Below are 17,602 nucleotides of genomic sequence, written 5' to 3'. Positions count from 1 at the left end.
TCAACTCTTGCGAAGGGGCAGCATCCTCAATCACTCCAGAAATGACCGGGCTAGTTCAGGGGATGAGGGCCAGACGGTAGGGACTTACCTGCCAACCTCCAGGAATGGTTTCTTCACTTGGGGCCAGCCTTGAACGGAGGGTTTCTGTGTTTGCACACCAGGTTGGCTGGGAGAATCTTTATCTTGGCAAATTGCATCATTCAGCACTTTGCAGTCCGAAGATCTTGGGGTTTCTCTGTCTCACATCAGTGACTTTGGAGGCATAGAGCAGCACTGAAAAATTACATATGTAATGGAGCTTTAAAAAAATGGAAGCATAGGAATCGTATCCCAGAATGAGGCAGCACCATCAATACAGTGAGGTCTCCTGAAACACTAGAGAGACTTCAAATTGCCCACCTAAATGTATTAGGTGTTCTATCACATTTTTGTTGTCTCTTATAAGGAATCCAAGGCAACTTGCAAAGTTCTCTCCATCCTCACAACAACCCTGTAAGGTAGGTTAGGCTGAAAGTCAGCCGAGCCCGAAGCCACCCAGTGATTCCAATTTGCCCAAGGACCTCCTAAAGCTGGGAGCTTCCCCTAGCAGGAATAGCAAGAGGCGCGCACAGCCTGGGACAGCTCTTCCTAGCACTGGCAAAGCCCCCTTTTGTATGGAGAAACCCACGACATCACCCGCCTCGCCATACCAAGCATTGTGCCCAGCAGGGAGATATATCAGCAAGTTTTCCACCTCTACTTTAAACCTGACGGCCTTACCTTGGGAAATAAAATCTTGCCTCAGTACCGATCTGTGAAATGGGTACATCTCATGCAATGCCCAGATTGGCAGTATCTGAGAAGAAATCCCTTGTATCTCATTTGGAGGAGACAACACCAGATCAAAATAAGCCAGCAAAAATAAAACCTGGAGTGTTGTGCCGAGTGCTAAATTTCACTATTTCGTATGCCCTGGGTAGGACTGCAGAAGTGAGCGCCAGGAACAAGAACAAACTCTCTGCACCACCTCTCCTTTCTTCGGGGGGCTTGCTGTCCCTAAATCCATCCCCAGAAAATACTAAATCAAAACTGCAACAGTCTTAAGAGGCTTGAGGTGTGGGTTCTGCCTATACTGGGTAGGCACAGCTTTAAAACCCAAAATTCAAATCCTTCCTGGGGCGGCTTCATGCACAAATATGTTTTTCCCAAGAAAGACTGAACTCCACCAACTTTGCCACACAGGCAGGCCCCTCTTAAGTATGAATGCTCTTCCCATGTACGACTGGACACCCTCTTTTCTCTCGTTTTGCTCCCCCGTTTCTCCTTGCAATCCTGTTCTCTCTGCCACCCACTTCTCTGCTTTTGATCTATGGCTGGCCAGAAGTGAGACCCAGAGAAAAGAGAGGATTGTGAGAAATATTCTTGCTACATTGAATTCATGCCCTAAACACATCAGCACTGCAAAGAACAAGTTGAGAAATATCTACAAGGCCATGCAAGGAGAAATAGAATGCCGTGCAAACATGGATGATTGTAGAGTGACAGAACGATAGCAATGCAATTGCTCATCAGAGTTTGGTAAGCCTTCACACTGCTAGCAGGCAAAACTGCGGAGAAGTAGAGCCCAGCTCAAATAATTCTGTCTCCTTGGCCAGAGTCTTAGTTCAGCCTTGAAGGGACATGAGACAAAACCAGAATGAGAGAAAGCATGTAGGTGGATTACGGTCCCCCAAGGACATCCATGCCAACTCTTTAATTTGTCAAAGCTTAGGGACTAGAAACATGCCATGGGCAGTGACTGGGGTTTCAATGAAAGCTAAAATTCTGAAGATGGAGAATGGTTGCACTTAGATCTCAGGGGAAGGAAAGGCACAGCTTGAATGGAATGGCAATGTTTGAATTAATCTAGAATATTAGATTAGGGGAAAACATACTGCTTGCACTTCGGGGTTATCCCTATTGAACTAGCAAGGACTAACTGAAGAATTGGGGCATGGTAGTAGCTTCTCTGTGTTTAGATTTTCTAGCTCTTTGTATGTGTGTCGTTGCTTAGACCGCCTCAGATCTTCGTTGCAACCTAAATCATATTTTTCTGATTCCTCCTCTTCCTCTTCACCCTGGATTATTTCTCGAGCCATCAGCACCCCCTGGTGGTTGCACCGCAACACTGGCAGCAAATAGGCACACCCTCATTTTTATTATGGTGGGGAATAAACTGTAGGGTGGGGAGAGAGGAGGAGGAGGAAAATAGCAGATCTGCAAGCAAATACGCTTCTGGTATCCTTTGCCACAGGGAAGTCTCGCCATATCCGAAGCAGAGGGACACTGCTGCGTTTGGCACAGCGTGGAAATGTAACAATTCACAACTATAAGTGGAGGATGGATTAGGTTTGTGGTCAGCTCTGGGGGGCCCTTGGCTCTTCAGTACCCACTCGCCCTCTTCCAAGAAAAGACCAGATGGAGAGCTTTTGCACCATTCTTATAGGGGATCTCAAAGCATCTTTTCGTAGTCCCTGATCACTGTGGGACCTGACCTGGGGGTTACACGGACGATGCTTGCTACAGCAGCCTGAAATATGCCTGTGCCTTGGACCTCAGGTGGTGCCCTTGAGGACTAGAAAGGCTACTAGACCTCCTGAGCTCGGCTTGGGCAGCACATCTTTGTGCTGGAAGCCAGCCAATCCTCCTTCCGCTCTGCTGCTTTTCTGGCTCTCAACCTGCTTTGCTTCCAGGGTACTTGTCCACTCTGCTTTCTGACTCACCAGGGACTAGCACCTTGCCTCTCCCATCTTGTGATGCAACATGTCAGCTGAAGGCTTTGCAAGTGAAACTAGGACACACCACATGGAGAGTGTTACAAGCCCAAATTAATTAATCTGTGATCCAGTGACCCATGGAGCTAAGGGAAGCAAGCCCCCTCTTTGCATACTGAATTTCCAGGGTTCAGTTTGTGGATCATGGGAACCAGCATTTCTCTGTTCAAGGGGTGATTCTGTATGCACGCAAGTTCTTTTTATCCACAGTACCAGTAAGGAAGATCTGTCTCCCAGCTTCTCTGTAAATTTCCTTGTATTCTTATTATGCAATGTATCCTAACTATCTCTCTGGGAGTTGCTTGTGTTTTTGTTTTTTGGTGCATGACTATCATAAATTATGTATTTTCTACCATGCCTTTTCCTAGCAAGTTTCATTCATGAAAAAACGAAAGTCAAGTTTGCTGCTTGAAAATTTGCTGGCTTTCTTGTGTTTTATTGATTCCAGCTAGAGGATTAATTCTGCATTTCTCCTTCACCTCTGTGAATTTTGCTTGTCATTTCAGTTCCTGCAGCTTGAGAATCTTCCATGTGTGATTCCATCCATTCTTTTTCTCCTAATACCAGGAAAGATCTTCAAAATAGCAAAGGCAGCTGTAATGTACATTGTTGTTGTTAGTCGTGAAGTCGTGTCCGACCCATTGCAACCCCATGGACAACATTCCTCCAGGCCTTCCTGTCCTCCACCATCCCCTGAAGTCCACTCAAGCTCACGCCGACTGCTTCAGTGACCCCATCCAGCCACCTCATCCTCTGCCGTCCCCTTCTTCTTTTGCCCTCAATTGTTCCCAGCATCAGGCTCTTCTCCAGGGAGTCCTTCCTTCACATTAGGTGGCCAAAGCATTTGAGTTTCACCTTCAGAATCTGGCCTTCTAAAGAGCAGTCAGGGTTGATCTCCTCTAGGACTGACCGGTTTGATCTCCTTGCGGTCCAAGGGACTCGCAGGAGTCTCCTCCAGCACCACAATTCAAAGGCCTCAATCCTTCGGTGCTCAGCCTTCCTTATGGTCCAGCTTTCACAGCCATACATTGCAACTGGGAAAACCACAGCCTTGACTATATGCACTTATGTCATACATATACATGGTATACTCCAATACACTGCTTTTAGTTACAACCAAAATGCACTGCGGGGAGGTCCCTGGCGCCGTCGTTGTTTGTTTTTCGGCGCCAGGCTAAGACCTTTTTATTCAAACAATATTTTAACAACATCTAATATTTATAGGTTTTAATTGTGCAGCCAGGATGTTTCCGGGTTTTAACTGTATTTGTATTGTATTTGTTTATATGAACCGTTCCGAGGCAATATAGCAAGGGGACGGCATACATAAACTTTAAATAAATAAATAAATCCCACTCCAGGCCCTTTAGCAATGAACATCTCACCTCCCTAAAAATAAATGCATCATTTAAAAAGCATTAGCATATTTTTCTTTATGCTTTATCTTTCAGGAGACAGAAGCCCCCAACTCTGGGAGGACACGAGCTGTGTTAAAAAAATGCATTAACATTTTTCTTGGCTGCTTTTCATCCCGTTTTTCCTACTTCCAATTTCCAGACGTTGTCTCCAATTCCTGTTTTGCTGCTGCACACAATGGAGAAAGAGCACAATTACTCATTTCCTGTCTCCGCAGTGACACGCGCTGCTACCAGTTTAGTTACCATGATAAAATTGAAGAATTCCTGGGTTGGGTTGGGTTTTTTCTCTCCCCCCCCCCCGCCCACCCCAGTTCTCTCTATTATTAAGATTCTTCTGGAATTTCCACTGGGAGTGGAAGTGTCAGCAGTAGATGGCACAAGAAGCTCAGGATGAATTTTCAACAGCACCAAAAGCAAACTTCTTTGAGCTTTTCTTCTAACCTTGCAGTGCTCTCAGAACGAAAATATTCACATTTCATCCTCATGAATGACCATTTCCTGCCCACCCTCAGCTTTGCCACAGGAAAGTTTCTGGCTTCTGGCCAGTAGATCATCGAATTCAGTTGCCAAAAGTCCTCCAAGCCCTTTTCTTGAAATTGCTTGGGGAGTGGCATGCAAGCTTTTCTTCCTCTCTGCAAGGGTTTTAAAATAATACACATACAACAAGTCTGAGGAAATCAAGTCTAGCTTTTCTTCGAAATGGCTTGATCTCAGCAGGTTTAAAAGATTGCGCAGGCTTGTGCAGCAGAAGCAGGTCTTTCAGGGTGGGTGATCCCCAGAAACTGGGGGCTCTTTAGGACATATCCTGGACTTCCCATTCTACCTGGAAACAAACCGTTATTCTGCAATACTGCTGCGACGAGGGAGTCCCAACCCCCCGCAAGGATCTGGCAGTGTCTTTCTGGAGCAACTGAAGTTTCTCAGCAGCTTCTGAAGCCAGCTCCATGAAGGATGCATTACAGTAGACCTCGAAGACGTTCAGATGAGGTGGTAGCAGGACGTTGAGCTGGTCCCAGCTGTTTGCACCCGGGGTCAGTGTGGGGTTTGAGGCTGGGTCCCACCTACCTTCTCACCACCATAGTCAGCCACTGAGCGTTGTCCCCGTCATTGCCACGGAGTGAGCTGCTGAAGCATCTTGTGTGGTTCCTTTGCTCAGCCAGTGTTGCCAGAGCTAGAACTCGGCTACTCGGAGGAGGGCCTTCTCTGCGGTGGCGCCTAAGTTACGGAACGCGCTCCCCAGAGAGGTCCGCCTGGCGCCGTCGTTATTTGTTTTTCGGCACCAGGCGAAGACCTTTTTATTCAAGCAGCATTTTAAATGTTAATATTATTGAATGTTTCTGGCCAGGGCGGCTTATTTTATATTGTATATTTGTAATTTATTTTAATGTATATATTTGAAAATGTTATTTAACTTATTTGTTGTAAGCCGCCCCGAGGCTTCGGCGAATGGGGCGGCATAAAAATGTTGTAATAAATAAATAAATACATAGAATAAATAGAACAAGGAGTGGGGGAATAAGCAGGTTGTGGTGCCCAAGAAGGAACAACTCCAAGGATCTGCTTAGCTAAAACCAACCATAGTCACCTCGATGGGGTTATTATATTTTGTGTGCCACTTGGTAGATGGAAGGGAACTGAGGCAGGTACGGGGGTTGGGGTCCTAAACCTCTTGGATTTTGGCCCACGGGTGCTTTCCCTCCAGCTGCCTCCTTCCTTGATTCTTTCTGCCTGAGGCTTTTATCCTGAAGTCAAATGCCTTCCGCTTCTGTCCATATGTGCTCTTTACATATAGGGGTGTCCTTAGGAGACAGGGCTCTTGGGAAAAAAAACTCACAGGGACTTTGCAATGTAGGTGAATTGGCATATACAAAAGTGCGCACTTTTTAGCTTTGCAGGCATGAGCTTAGAACACGGGTCCTCAAATTATGGCCCGTGGGCCAGATACTGCCTGCCAGGCTCATTTATCCGGCCCGCCACAGAGTTTTTGGACTCTCTCAGAGAAAACGATCTCCGAGCGAGCCCAAAAGCTCCGAGTCAGCCCAGCACAGGTGTTCTCCAAAACTGAGCAGAGCCAGTGCACTTGCCAAATTGTAGCGGCTCAACTGGGCATGCGCTGGATCCCCCCCACCTGCACGCATATACAGAGCGGGAATACGGAGCGGGAAACAAAAGAGAGGAAGGCGGAAGAGAGAGAGGGAGACATGAAGACGCTAAAAAAGGACTGAAGGTAAGAAAAACAGAACTTTTAAAATCCATTCTTAAGTAGGGGAGCCAGGTCCCCGGGCTGTGGGCCAAGCGGGGGGCAGCCTCTCGGTGGTGGTGGCTTGCCCATAGAAGGCCACGGATCCCATTGAGCGGCTGCCCCCGGGCTCGGCGAGGTGGCCACGGCCCTGTCCCTCGCCTCTCCGGCCTCCTGCCCCTGCTCCCTCAGAAGTGGGGCGGCGGCGAGGACTCTAGTTCCCATCATGCCCAGCCAGCATGGCCAATGGGAGTTGTAGTCCGACTCAAATGGACAGTACCGGTTTGGCAAGGTTGCGCTTAAAATACGGCAGTCATTTGCTCCGCATCCAAATACAGCCAGTGTGTATTGTGGGAATTGCTCTGGGCTGACTTGCTTCAAATACTAGGAGTGGCATTGACTGTATTTATCCTTCGTGTTTTCGCTTCATTCTTTGTAAATGCCAGTGGAGTCCTCAGCTGCATTATGCAAAATCCATATTTTATTGTGTTGTAAGCCGCCCCGAGGCTTTGGCAAGGGGCGGCATAGAAATGTAATAATAATAATAATAATAATGATGATGATGTTGTGGCTGTGTCCCTCAAATACGGACATGCGCTTCCCCACCGCATCTTGGGCTTCTGCTGCGGCCTGAGGGAGCGGGGCAAACAAGTTTAATTGCTTTTAAAGCAATTCATTTGTATTAATTTTTATTCATTGTAATGTGCAGCGTGCATAGGAATTCATTCATATTTTTTGCAAACTATAGTCCAGCCCCTCAATGGTCTGAGGGACCATGAACTGGTTGAAACGTTTGAGGACCCCTGGCTTAGACCTTCCCACACGCCGTGGAGCGATGGGCAAAGGTCACAGTGCTGACCATCAAAGTCCAAATTTCCAGGTCCAGGCAGGCTGGTCTGAGGGGTCAAGAAGGCAGGAGGAGCTTGCTGGGCTCTGGCATCATGAGAAATGGAGGCCGTGTCGGTGTGGAAGGTGTCATTCGCGACTTCAGCCACAAGATGGAACTCCCTCAGCGGCACGAAGTGATGGAAGGCCTGTGTGTTTGGTTACATTCCCGTCCCACCTTCTCACTAAAAAAAGAGAAAAGCTGAGGGAACCCAAGGCAGCCCTCAAAAACAAAAGTTGAATTGCAATGTGCCGTAAGCACGCATAAATCGGAGGCATGAACAACAGAATAAATAAACGTCCCCGACCTACTTCATCGAGAGATCCACTTCCTGGCCAAATGTCGGCCCTGGTAAAATTGTCTTTCCCTGCTGGTGGAAGGATCAGGGGCCCAGAAGAGACAAGTGGAGACTGCACTGAGTTCTTTGCCAAAGGAAGCAAGGAGAGGCAGTGTGGCGTAGTGGTTAAGAGCTGGGACTGGGACTCAGGCGATCCGGGTTCGAGTCCCCGCTCAGCCATGGAGCCATCGGGGTGACTTTGGGCCACTCACAGACTCTCAGGCCAGCCTACCTCACAGGGTTGTTGTTCTGGGGATAAGATGGAGGAGCAGAATGATGTAAGCTGCCTTGAGCCCTTTGCAGGAAAAAGGCAGGATATGAATTGATAAATAAATGAATAAGGCGGGGTATACATGTGATCATGAAATAAATTCAACAAAGCATTCCCCAGGCAGCTGCTGGGCTTGGAAGGCTGAAGACGAGGCCAGCTCCTTCTCCGTCAGCCCTCAGGACCACTGCCACAACTCTGGGGACACTCCAGGCCGGGGTGTCAGTGGCCGGGGGTGGTGGGGATGCGTGGCCACCACACATTCTCCTGCTTCAAGGTGGCAAGAGAGCTCAGGCAGGGTGTCCCCCGGGAAGCTTTCTTCTTGGAAAGAAGCTGTAAATTTCCTGCCATGCAGGCTCCCTTCTGAACTGGTGTGTTCTCTAAGTCTTTCATGAGAGGTAATGCCGCAGGAGGCATCTACATTTCTTGCAGGGCTGCCTGAGCGGTCGGTTGGTGGCTGTACCACTCTGTTGCTGGCTGTACCACACCAGCTGTACCACACTTGACTTGCACGCGGGAGTCCCAGGCTCAGTTCACAGTGACTCGAAAGGGGCAGGTGCAAGAGAGAGAAAACAGCTTTCTTTGATAGCCCTCTTGGAGAAGGCCCAGCTGTTGCAATGGATGGTCAAAGCTTCCCACATTCCTGCCACAGGTGTAAGTGGAATCACAGCAAGAATTTTCCCTGTGCTTGAAAATCTCAGTGCTGAGGGGCAGGGAGAAGGCTGCCTCTTTGGATGCCGACCCATCTTTTCATGACTAGAGTTGGCTTTCAGGCAAAAATCTTGGGCAGAATGAGTCAAGGTGGGTCAGTTGAGGATGGAAACACCTGTGAACAGGATGGGATGCCATCAGCAAACCCTGATTTTTCAGCAGCGAAGGCGAACTTTGCAATTTGGGTTGGAATATGCGCATCCTTGCTCGTAAGCCATATACAAATTTTACCCAACAAAGGTCTACTTGATAGAGAATTAGGAATATGATGGAGGAATCTATACCTTTTACACTGGGCAGTGCAGTAAATAGTGTTTAATGTCCTCAGTTTAACCCATCTCACAAAAACAGAGTCACTCTTGAGTTGGGGTGTTGCGGTCTGGACACCTACGGTTTTGGCCACTGGCAGTCCATAAAGATATTGTCAAACTGGAAAAAGTACCTAAGGGGCAACCAAATCAGGGAGTTGGCCTTTGATTTCAAGATGGATTCAGAGGGGGCACTGGGATGTGAAGTCCATGTGGGGAAAAGCCAGGAATCCAGGGGGAAGCTGATGTACGTAATAGAGACCCTTACAACCTGGAACTTGATTGTGGCAGGTGTCCCTGGACAGCCGGGGAGTAAGGCAGACGGCCTCCCAGAGTTTCGGGGCTCAAAATGAAGGATTTAGGGCTCCATCCGAAGCAGACTGTTCCTTGACACGTCACCTGGAGGCCTGTGTGATGTCCCGATTCCAAACGTTCTGCAAAGGAGCCGGTGGGTCTACAGGTCATTCAATGAGACCCTCCTCAGCCCAGTGGCATCATGCCAAGCCTGGCACCACCGTGGAGTCCGGGGCTGCTCTGCCCACACAGAGCATCTTTCTCAGGTTCAGGTTTCCTGGCCTGCGTTCCCTTCCAACGCATCTGGGAATGATGCCTGAAAAATGGTTGCAGAACTCATGCCTTCACAGGCCCTGCAGGAGAAACAGCTGTTCCAGCTCGAAACCCAAAAGATCTGAGTGGAATCTTCTGTTGTTTTTAGTGTCTCTGCATTATAAAGGTTTTATCCTTGTCTCAACTTTCCCATGGGAAAAGGGCAGCGTGCTGTGAACATGAGCAAGCGCAAGCTTTCCCCTTCCCATCTCCCTGCCCCCATAATTAATTCCAGAAGGAAATGAAAGGGTGGGAGTTGAGAAAGACGAAACAAAAGCACATCAGGTTAAGAAGGAAAGATGTGTTTGTCAGATTCCTCACCTGAAACAAATACAACTCCCGGGTTTTGTTTTTTCACTATCCAGAATACACGCCCATCTTCTAGCACACCAGGGGTGTGGGGCTTCAACTGGGGGTGATGGAAGCTGTAGTCCCACGCCTGCGGAGGACACCAACTTGAGGGAGGCTGGAACAGAATTCCGCAAAGCAGAGTTACGCAATCCTCATCTTTCTCTGCTCTTATTCAAGGTGCAACCCGAATGCACCAATATGCCCAGAAATACATCTCTTGGTGGCTCCCCCCAATTTATATTTTAAATATACGTTTAAAATCACTATTCAGACATCATTACCATTGTTACGTCGCTATAATAGAATTCTTGTGAACATGTGAGCATCCCCAGGGAAGCCATTTTGTGGAAGTACCCACGACACGCTCTCAAAATTCCAGACGCGCCCAGTGCCACGTCTTGGTGAGTTCACAGTCCGTGTTTGGTGGCAAAGGTGAGATTAACAGAACTTCTTCAGGACCAGCAAACACGGCACAGCCAGAGACTTCGCCCACATCACCCACAAAGCAAATTCTCTCTCGTTTCTCAGACAGAACGGAAGCCAGGAAGCCTAACTGGGTGGCCTCCGCCATCCCAATCCGCCTCTCCTCCTGCCATCTCGCCATCTTCCGATCTTCCAGCCGTTCCCATGTCCTTTTTTAGCCTCAGAGTTCATGGCCCTTTTAAGTGGCTTAAACAGAGCAGGGGTGATGCTCCTTACTAATCCGAACTGAGCATGTCTGTAAACTTCAGCAAAGTTCAGATATCACATCCACTTAAAGGGGCTGCTGCAGGAAAATGTAAGCAATTCTCACGATCTCCCTCTTACTTTGAAGACTCATCGTGAGAGCTTCCAGTCTCTCTCCCTCCCTCCCTCTCTCTCTTTCTCTCAACACTGACAGTGGCTTTGTTGTGTTTGAGAGCCCCAAGGCCTGCCTAATAGCAGCTAACAGATCCTGCCTCTAAGCATGGTTTAGAGAATTAGTTCTCTATGACCTTCATCTCTATACTCCCATAAGCAGAGCTCTCTGGGTGGTTCACAGCCATTCATAACAGTAAAAGGAAAAATAGATGATCATAGAAATGCAATACAATCAAACACAGCATAAAACCCAATATGTAGTATTTAGAGCAGTTTAAACTAAAGTTTGATTAAAATAAAAACTAGACAAAACCAGGCCCATCGTATTTCTTTTTAAATTACAGTTTTTGGAGAACTCAGAGCAGCCTATATCATTCTCCTCCTGCTACATATCCTCACAACAAGAACCCTGTGCGGTAGGCTGGGCTGGGAGTCTGTAACTGCCCAAAGTCACCCCGATGGCTCCATGGCGGAGCAGGGACTCGAATCCAGATCACCTGAGTCCCAGTCCCGTGCTCTTAGCCACGACACCATATGCCATTCAAAGCAGGGGAGCACAGCCTCAGTGAACTCGGTGTGGAGTTCGTTCCCTAATGTGGAGCCACCACGGAAAAGTCCCTCTGCCGTACTCCCAGAGGGAGTACTTTGGGCCTTCCTTGGCAGTAGCAGTTGGAGGAAGTCCTTGGCTGATTAAGGTTGAGAGAGGCATCCTTTTGGGTATTGAAGGCCCAAGGCCTGCAAAGCAGACTTGTGTACAGGATATGTGATTTCTACAGTAAATAAGCTGGAAACACAGTTTGCATGAGAGGAAGGGAAGGAGAAAGTTCTGTGCAGAGTCCAAACTGAGCTCTAAAAATAGGATTCCAAAAATTCTCTCCTCCTGCCTCCCCGTCCCCACTGCTGCAGCTTGAAGACATGTCAGTTGAGGCACAGAAGCATTTCAACACTGGCTTTTCAAACCTTCTGTCTGCCTGTCAGCTGCTACTTGAAAGGGTGTTTTGCAGAAAGAAAAGCAGCAGGCCACAGAGGTATCAGTGGGGGAAGCCCAAGCGACTGGCCAATTTCTTCTTTCTTCCAATTTCTGGCTACACATCCCTCCTGAACAACCAGATTAAAGTCCTTCCAACAGTTGGCTGTCTAGTCAGCTGCGAACAAATGCATTTGTTTTAACAAGGTGCATTTTCATTCCTCTCTGAGCTGTACCATGGAAGCTCAGCTTGTCAGCGGAACACAAAATCCAGATTGTGGGAACAGATGCAAAGCAGAACACCCTTGCAACGTTTCTGATCCCTGCGCTCCAAGAGCTTTGGAAAACAGATGGGAGAAGGAGCCGTTGAGGTCTGTTGTCATCTGAAAGGCCTGTTACTTGTGGCCAGGGCTTCACACGGGCTCTCGGGACCATGTGGGGCACATGCAACCTCTGTCTGGCGAAATCCAGACTCCATATGCAAGTCCAGACACACGTCTTGGTAGGGAAAAACAGCACCGGTTGAGCTTTTCCTGTGCAAGTGAGATGGCAATGCAGAGTGCTCCCTGTTCAAAATTCCTGTCAACCGGCCATACCCTTTTTCAGGGTACTCCATTCCACCCTCCCCATTTGGGCAGTCCCCCCCCCCCCCCCCCCCCTCTCGGCCCCCCCCCCCCCCCCACAATACTTCTGTGGACCTCCAAGTTCCCACAAACCACCTTCTTTATCTCTTGTGCATAAGTGTTGCAGGTCAGGCTACACAATGACATTCACTGTGAGATCATTAGATATAGAGGAAATAAGAGACCTTATATACAGAGAAATAACTCAAGAACCTTTTAGGCTACAGTTCCAAGCAGTCAGTCCTGCTGAAGTTTTACTTCAGAGCAAAATTATCCTTGGGATAAGACGCTGTGAGTTTAGGATAGCCAACATTTTCACTGGCTCCTGCAGAAGTTTTCTCAGGAGGGAAAATTAGCAGGTGAAGTAGCACTTTCTGCCTGCTTTATTTATGCAGGCCAGACTGTCAGGGAGGGGAAGGGCTTAGAGGGGACCCAATGGAGAACTATCTCCAGCATTGGCCGATACACAGATTTGTTTCTCTGTACATGTCAAGGAGATCAGCCTAATTCTGTGCTCGCCTTGATTGTTTCCTCGGTGTTGGAAGTTGCTCTATTGTGTGTGGGGTTGTGGGAGAGAATTCCATCAGAATTCCATTGGAGAGTGCCCAGACAAACAAAGGTGAATGAACACCTGTCAGCCCAAGAGTGGAATTCAAATTCCGAGTGGCCACATCTAGAGGCGGACAAGGATCAGAAGCTAAAAATATGAGGCCACTGTTTTGGAGGATGGGGAGAAGGATGTCTGGGGAAGCCAGGATGGGTGGACTAAGAATGCAGGTAGGTTGGATTTGCTTCCAAGTCTGGCTCCTGCATCCCCGAAATACAAATGGGCCATTTCTGTGACAATTCAGTCTTGGACACTTCTCCTGCGCTTATGCGAAGCCCGCTAATGATGCAAGCGCATCCTTGCCGCATCCCACAAGTCTGACCCCTGAGCTCCTCCCAGAAAAATGAGCAAAGGATTGTAGCCTCTTTCCCTTTTCTTCCTTTACAGACCTCTCCACAAGCAGGTTTAAAAATAGTGACTCTTTTTTAATATAATTACCACCCAGCATTGTAGACCTGCAGTGCAGTCTTAGGAGCTGAATGGCACAGGGGGTGTGTGGGAGGCAGCCTTTGAAGGGAAATAATCCATAATAAAAGCTTTCTTTCTCTGAAACCAATTAGCATCCCAGCTCTTGAAATCCTGATGCCTTGTGCCTTTTCAGAGCGGTGTTTCTGTTACCTGTGTTAAAACAGATCAAATTGAGTAATTGCATTTTAAATATTGTGATTTCAGCTCAAGGTAATGTGGGTGTTTGTAGAACGCTGCATTAGAGGCACCCAAACTGTGCTGAATGCTTTTTGTGGCTGTCTCCACGCTTCTCCCTCCCTCCCTCTCTCCCTCCCTCCCTCTTTTAAAAGAATGGCAGTGAGAGAAGCTTTGCAAGAGGTCAGTTGCAACATCAGATCACCTTTGCCAGATGAGCAATCCAGAGTATACTCCTATGTATGTTTAGATGGGAAAAATGCCCTACAATACGTAGCATTCCCCATCTTGGAATTTTAGGACTTTTTTCTAAGTGACTGTGGCTTTAAGCTTTGCAAGACTGAGACCTTGTAACATAACATGGCAAACTGCAATCTATGTTTACATTACTTCAGGGAAACTTCTTGTGTGATTGCCACTTCATTACTTAAGTGCAATTGTTCCTAAAAGCATACATTCACCACAATGGATAAAATGACTGGAATTTTCGATTTAAAAACTCAATGCCATTAAGGAGCAGATGACAGAATGGAAGAGTCCCGACAATCAGCAAAAATGAAAAGACGATATCGTTTTAGCAAATTCTGTACATATTCATGCCTCAGAGTGTATATGCACATGTGTGTAAACGGTGCTTTAAAAACTCGTTGCATTTCTTGGAGACCCCAGAGCAAAATCTTGGACAGCTTTTATTGGGACCGAACAGCAAATACAAAACCTTACTGGCAAAGGATGGGTCATGTACTTGCTTCAATCTCCCCCTCCCCTTGAATATTTAACTGTTTCCTTCCTCCTAAACCCATTCTGTGAGTAAATCTCTCTCTGACATAATACACAACGCAACTCAGACCTTTGCAGTGGACTCCAAGTTGCAGGCATGTGCTAAATGTTTTCTTATGTGCTAAATGTTTTCTTATTTTCATTTGTCTCTGAATGGAACAATGGTTTCCCTGTGAGTAGGGAATTGGCACTTGGTTATCTCCCCTTCTGCTCCCAGTTCTGTCTGCGGGGCGGGGCGAGGGGGGGCTTTGGTTGTCTTTTGTCTAATCCTCATCCATGAAGCAAAGCTTTCTGTCCAGTCTCATCTCCGTCCGGCCCCCTCCCAGCTAACACCATCTGGACTCTTTGAGCCAAGGGAAAGAATGTGTTGGAATGAATGTGGACATCAATGCTAAACAGGGCAAAATGTTTAGTCAGCGCATTGTTTCCTGACATCAGCCCAGAGGGATGCCTTTCTGCAAATCATCCGAGGGGAAGCTTGCCTGCCTTGACTCTGGCAGTCAATTAATTAGAGAAATGCTCCCAGTGGAATATACAAAGCCCCGGTCAGCAATGCAACATTTATGTTATGGATTGGCTATAGAACTCATAAACCGCTTCACATCCAAAGATATCAGGACGGAGTACAAGAAGTTAAAACTCACCATGTGTTAAAAGATAAAATGGTGCCTGGAATTATTAGTCAGTCAGGAAATGAAGAAAACTAAGTCGGGTAGGTCTGTCCTTACTTGGACAGCAACTTCATCAGGGGGTGCCACAGCACAGAAGGCCCTGCTGTGGCCTTCCCTGATGGTTTTTAAGAGCATCTCCGACCCAGAGGGAAATCGCCTCTTTGGCGATCAGTTTTGTAAATAGTCAAGTTCAGGGTTCAGCATAGCCTTGCCTAGCAGCCCTCTTGGCAGTTGAAGGTCCAAGCATTGTGCAGGCCCCCAAATCTTCGTGGGGGGGGGGAGAATTAGCAACTGGGGTAAATACTAGGATCCTTAACAGGTGTGCAGGGAGTCCCTTTTGCCTCTGGGATTTCATCTCCCTTTGTTCCCACTTCTGGTTGCCACTTGACACACATGCTTTGCAAGTCTGGTTTAGTCCACCTCCATCTTGGAGACCTTCACTAACTGGAGCAGTTTTTATTATAGCTCTTGTAACCAAACTCAGGGAAAACTTTTGGTGTCAGATGCAACGAAGAGACTGAGATGCTGGCCTGGCTTGCCCGGGAAGTCTGCAGGTCAGAAGGCCTCAAATGTTATAAAATATGACTTCTCTATCTAGGTTTTGGACCAGGGAGTGGGGAGAGACGATCTCCTTCAGCAGGGACCTTAGCCTATGTTAAACCTCAGCCTAGGATTATGTACTTTCTGTGACTAGGGATTCTTGGAGCATTACTCCATAGCATTTTTGGTTCTTGTTTGTGTCTCCAGCTTCTTCTCGTGGGGTAGCAGTGTGTGTCTTCTGACAGTTTTTTCCCTGACCCTCCTATTTTTATTAAGATCTAAACCGAAAAAAACCTCATGCACATCAAAAGAAGTGCTGCCCAGGTGTTATTAGAATTAAAAAGAGTGGTTGTTGTTGTTGTTCTGAACCCTTTTTGTGCTTAGGTTTTTGGGAAAGGCTTATTTTAAACTCAGCCGTTTGTCTTCTGGGAACTTCACATTTCATGACAGGCCACAAGCCATGGCGGCCTTTTTATGAATGGACGCGCCCCAACGCACGGCAGCCATTTTGTGAGAGAGCCCAAAATTCTGTTCCAGATGTGCTCCCGATCCCCAACAGTTTGGGGTGCTTTGATTGGAGGTTGCATAGTGCAGATTACAGTTGAAGGATGTCGTTTCTGATGGATGCCCTCACTTTAAAAAGATGGAAATTAGACATATAGACATGCATTTCTTCGCCTGCCAAGCTGCCTGTAGCTTTCATAGAATCCTAGAAGATTTGGAAGGGGCTATTGGGTCATCGGGTCCCACCCCCTGCTCAGTGAAGGACTCCAGATTAAACCATCCCTCTCCGATGGCTGTCCAAATCTTTGAGGAGGTTTTTTATTTTGAACCTGCAGCTTGAATTTACCTTGCAGATCTTGATCTGTGAGGCCAAAGGACATAAGTCTATTTCTTTTTTGCTGTGATTTCTTGCCAGTCTGAAAGTGCTGTGGGTTGGTCAGGAAGCCTTGAAAGGATATGTGAGTTTTGTGTATCTGGGAGTATCCTTCCATTGGCTAGAGCCTTCCGTGATGATTGAAAGCTGGGCTGTAAATCTTTAATGTAAACAATAAACTCAGAGGAATTGCCTAAATGGGCACTAGAGGAAAGGACTGCAGGAAGGGGCCAAGCTAGACTTTTGCAAGACGTGCTGCTGAAACTTTGTTTGCTTAGTTCTTGCTTTAACTTAATGCAAATGTGTGTGGATCTAAGCACCCAGGCGGAAGTCTCACAGGTGAAGTACTCTGTGCCCCTGCTGTCAAAACTTGCCATCTCTTCATGCTCTACCTGTCACGCTGCTGGTGATAACAGCAGACACTTGCATTGCATAGCTGCTCAAAACCTGGTGCTTTGCAGATGCTCTGGACAGCAGCTCCTATCATCCCCAGCTAGCATGGGCAATACTGGCCTCACACAGGTGGTGCTGTCCAGATGTGTCCTCCCCAGGCAGACTGAAAGTTTCCAACCTACCCCACTCCCAGAAAGCCCTTGTGGCCTGTACAGAACTAAGTGGACTCAGGCCAGATGAGACTGCTTCCCACATTCCCATGGTCACTGGGCATGCTGGCTGGGGATAATGGGAATCGTAGCCCCACCCATCTAAAGGATGCCAGGCTGGGGGGAAGCTGGTTTTGCATTTTCAGGTGTTTAACGAGCTTCACGCGCATTAGGCAGTTGCTGCTGCTAAAACAGCCCTGCAAGGTAGGGCAACGGGGGCCCAAGCCCTCTCCCCACGCGGCAGAGCCGCCATCCTTACAACAACCTTGCAAGGTAGGCCAGCGCTAGCCAGCCAATCCCCGCTCGGTGTTGCGGAGGACGGCTGAGCGCGAGCCAGCGGAAGCTACGCCTAAGTCCAGCGGTCCAGCTCAGTCCTGCAAGGGGCTTGACTGCCGTTGTGTCCAGCGCCAGCTCTCCTCCCCAGCGACCGCCGCTTCGCCTCGCGTACCCACGGAGTGGGCGGGGCGAGACGACAAGCAACCCGGCCGCTCCGCCGCAAGCCCCGCCCCCGCCGCCGAGCGGAACTACGACTCCCGG

Source organism: Varanus komodoensis, unplaced genomic scaffold, assembly GCF_004798865.1.
Source record: "Varanus komodoensis strain SLA01 unplaced genomic scaffold, ASM479886v1 scaffold20_1, whole genome shotgun sequence".
NCBI lineage: Eukaryota > Metazoa > Chordata > Lepidosauria > Squamata > Varanidae > Varanus > Varanus komodoensis.
The sequence above is the reverse complement of the archived record's forward strand: the minus strand, read 5'-3'. Positions refer to the sequence as shown.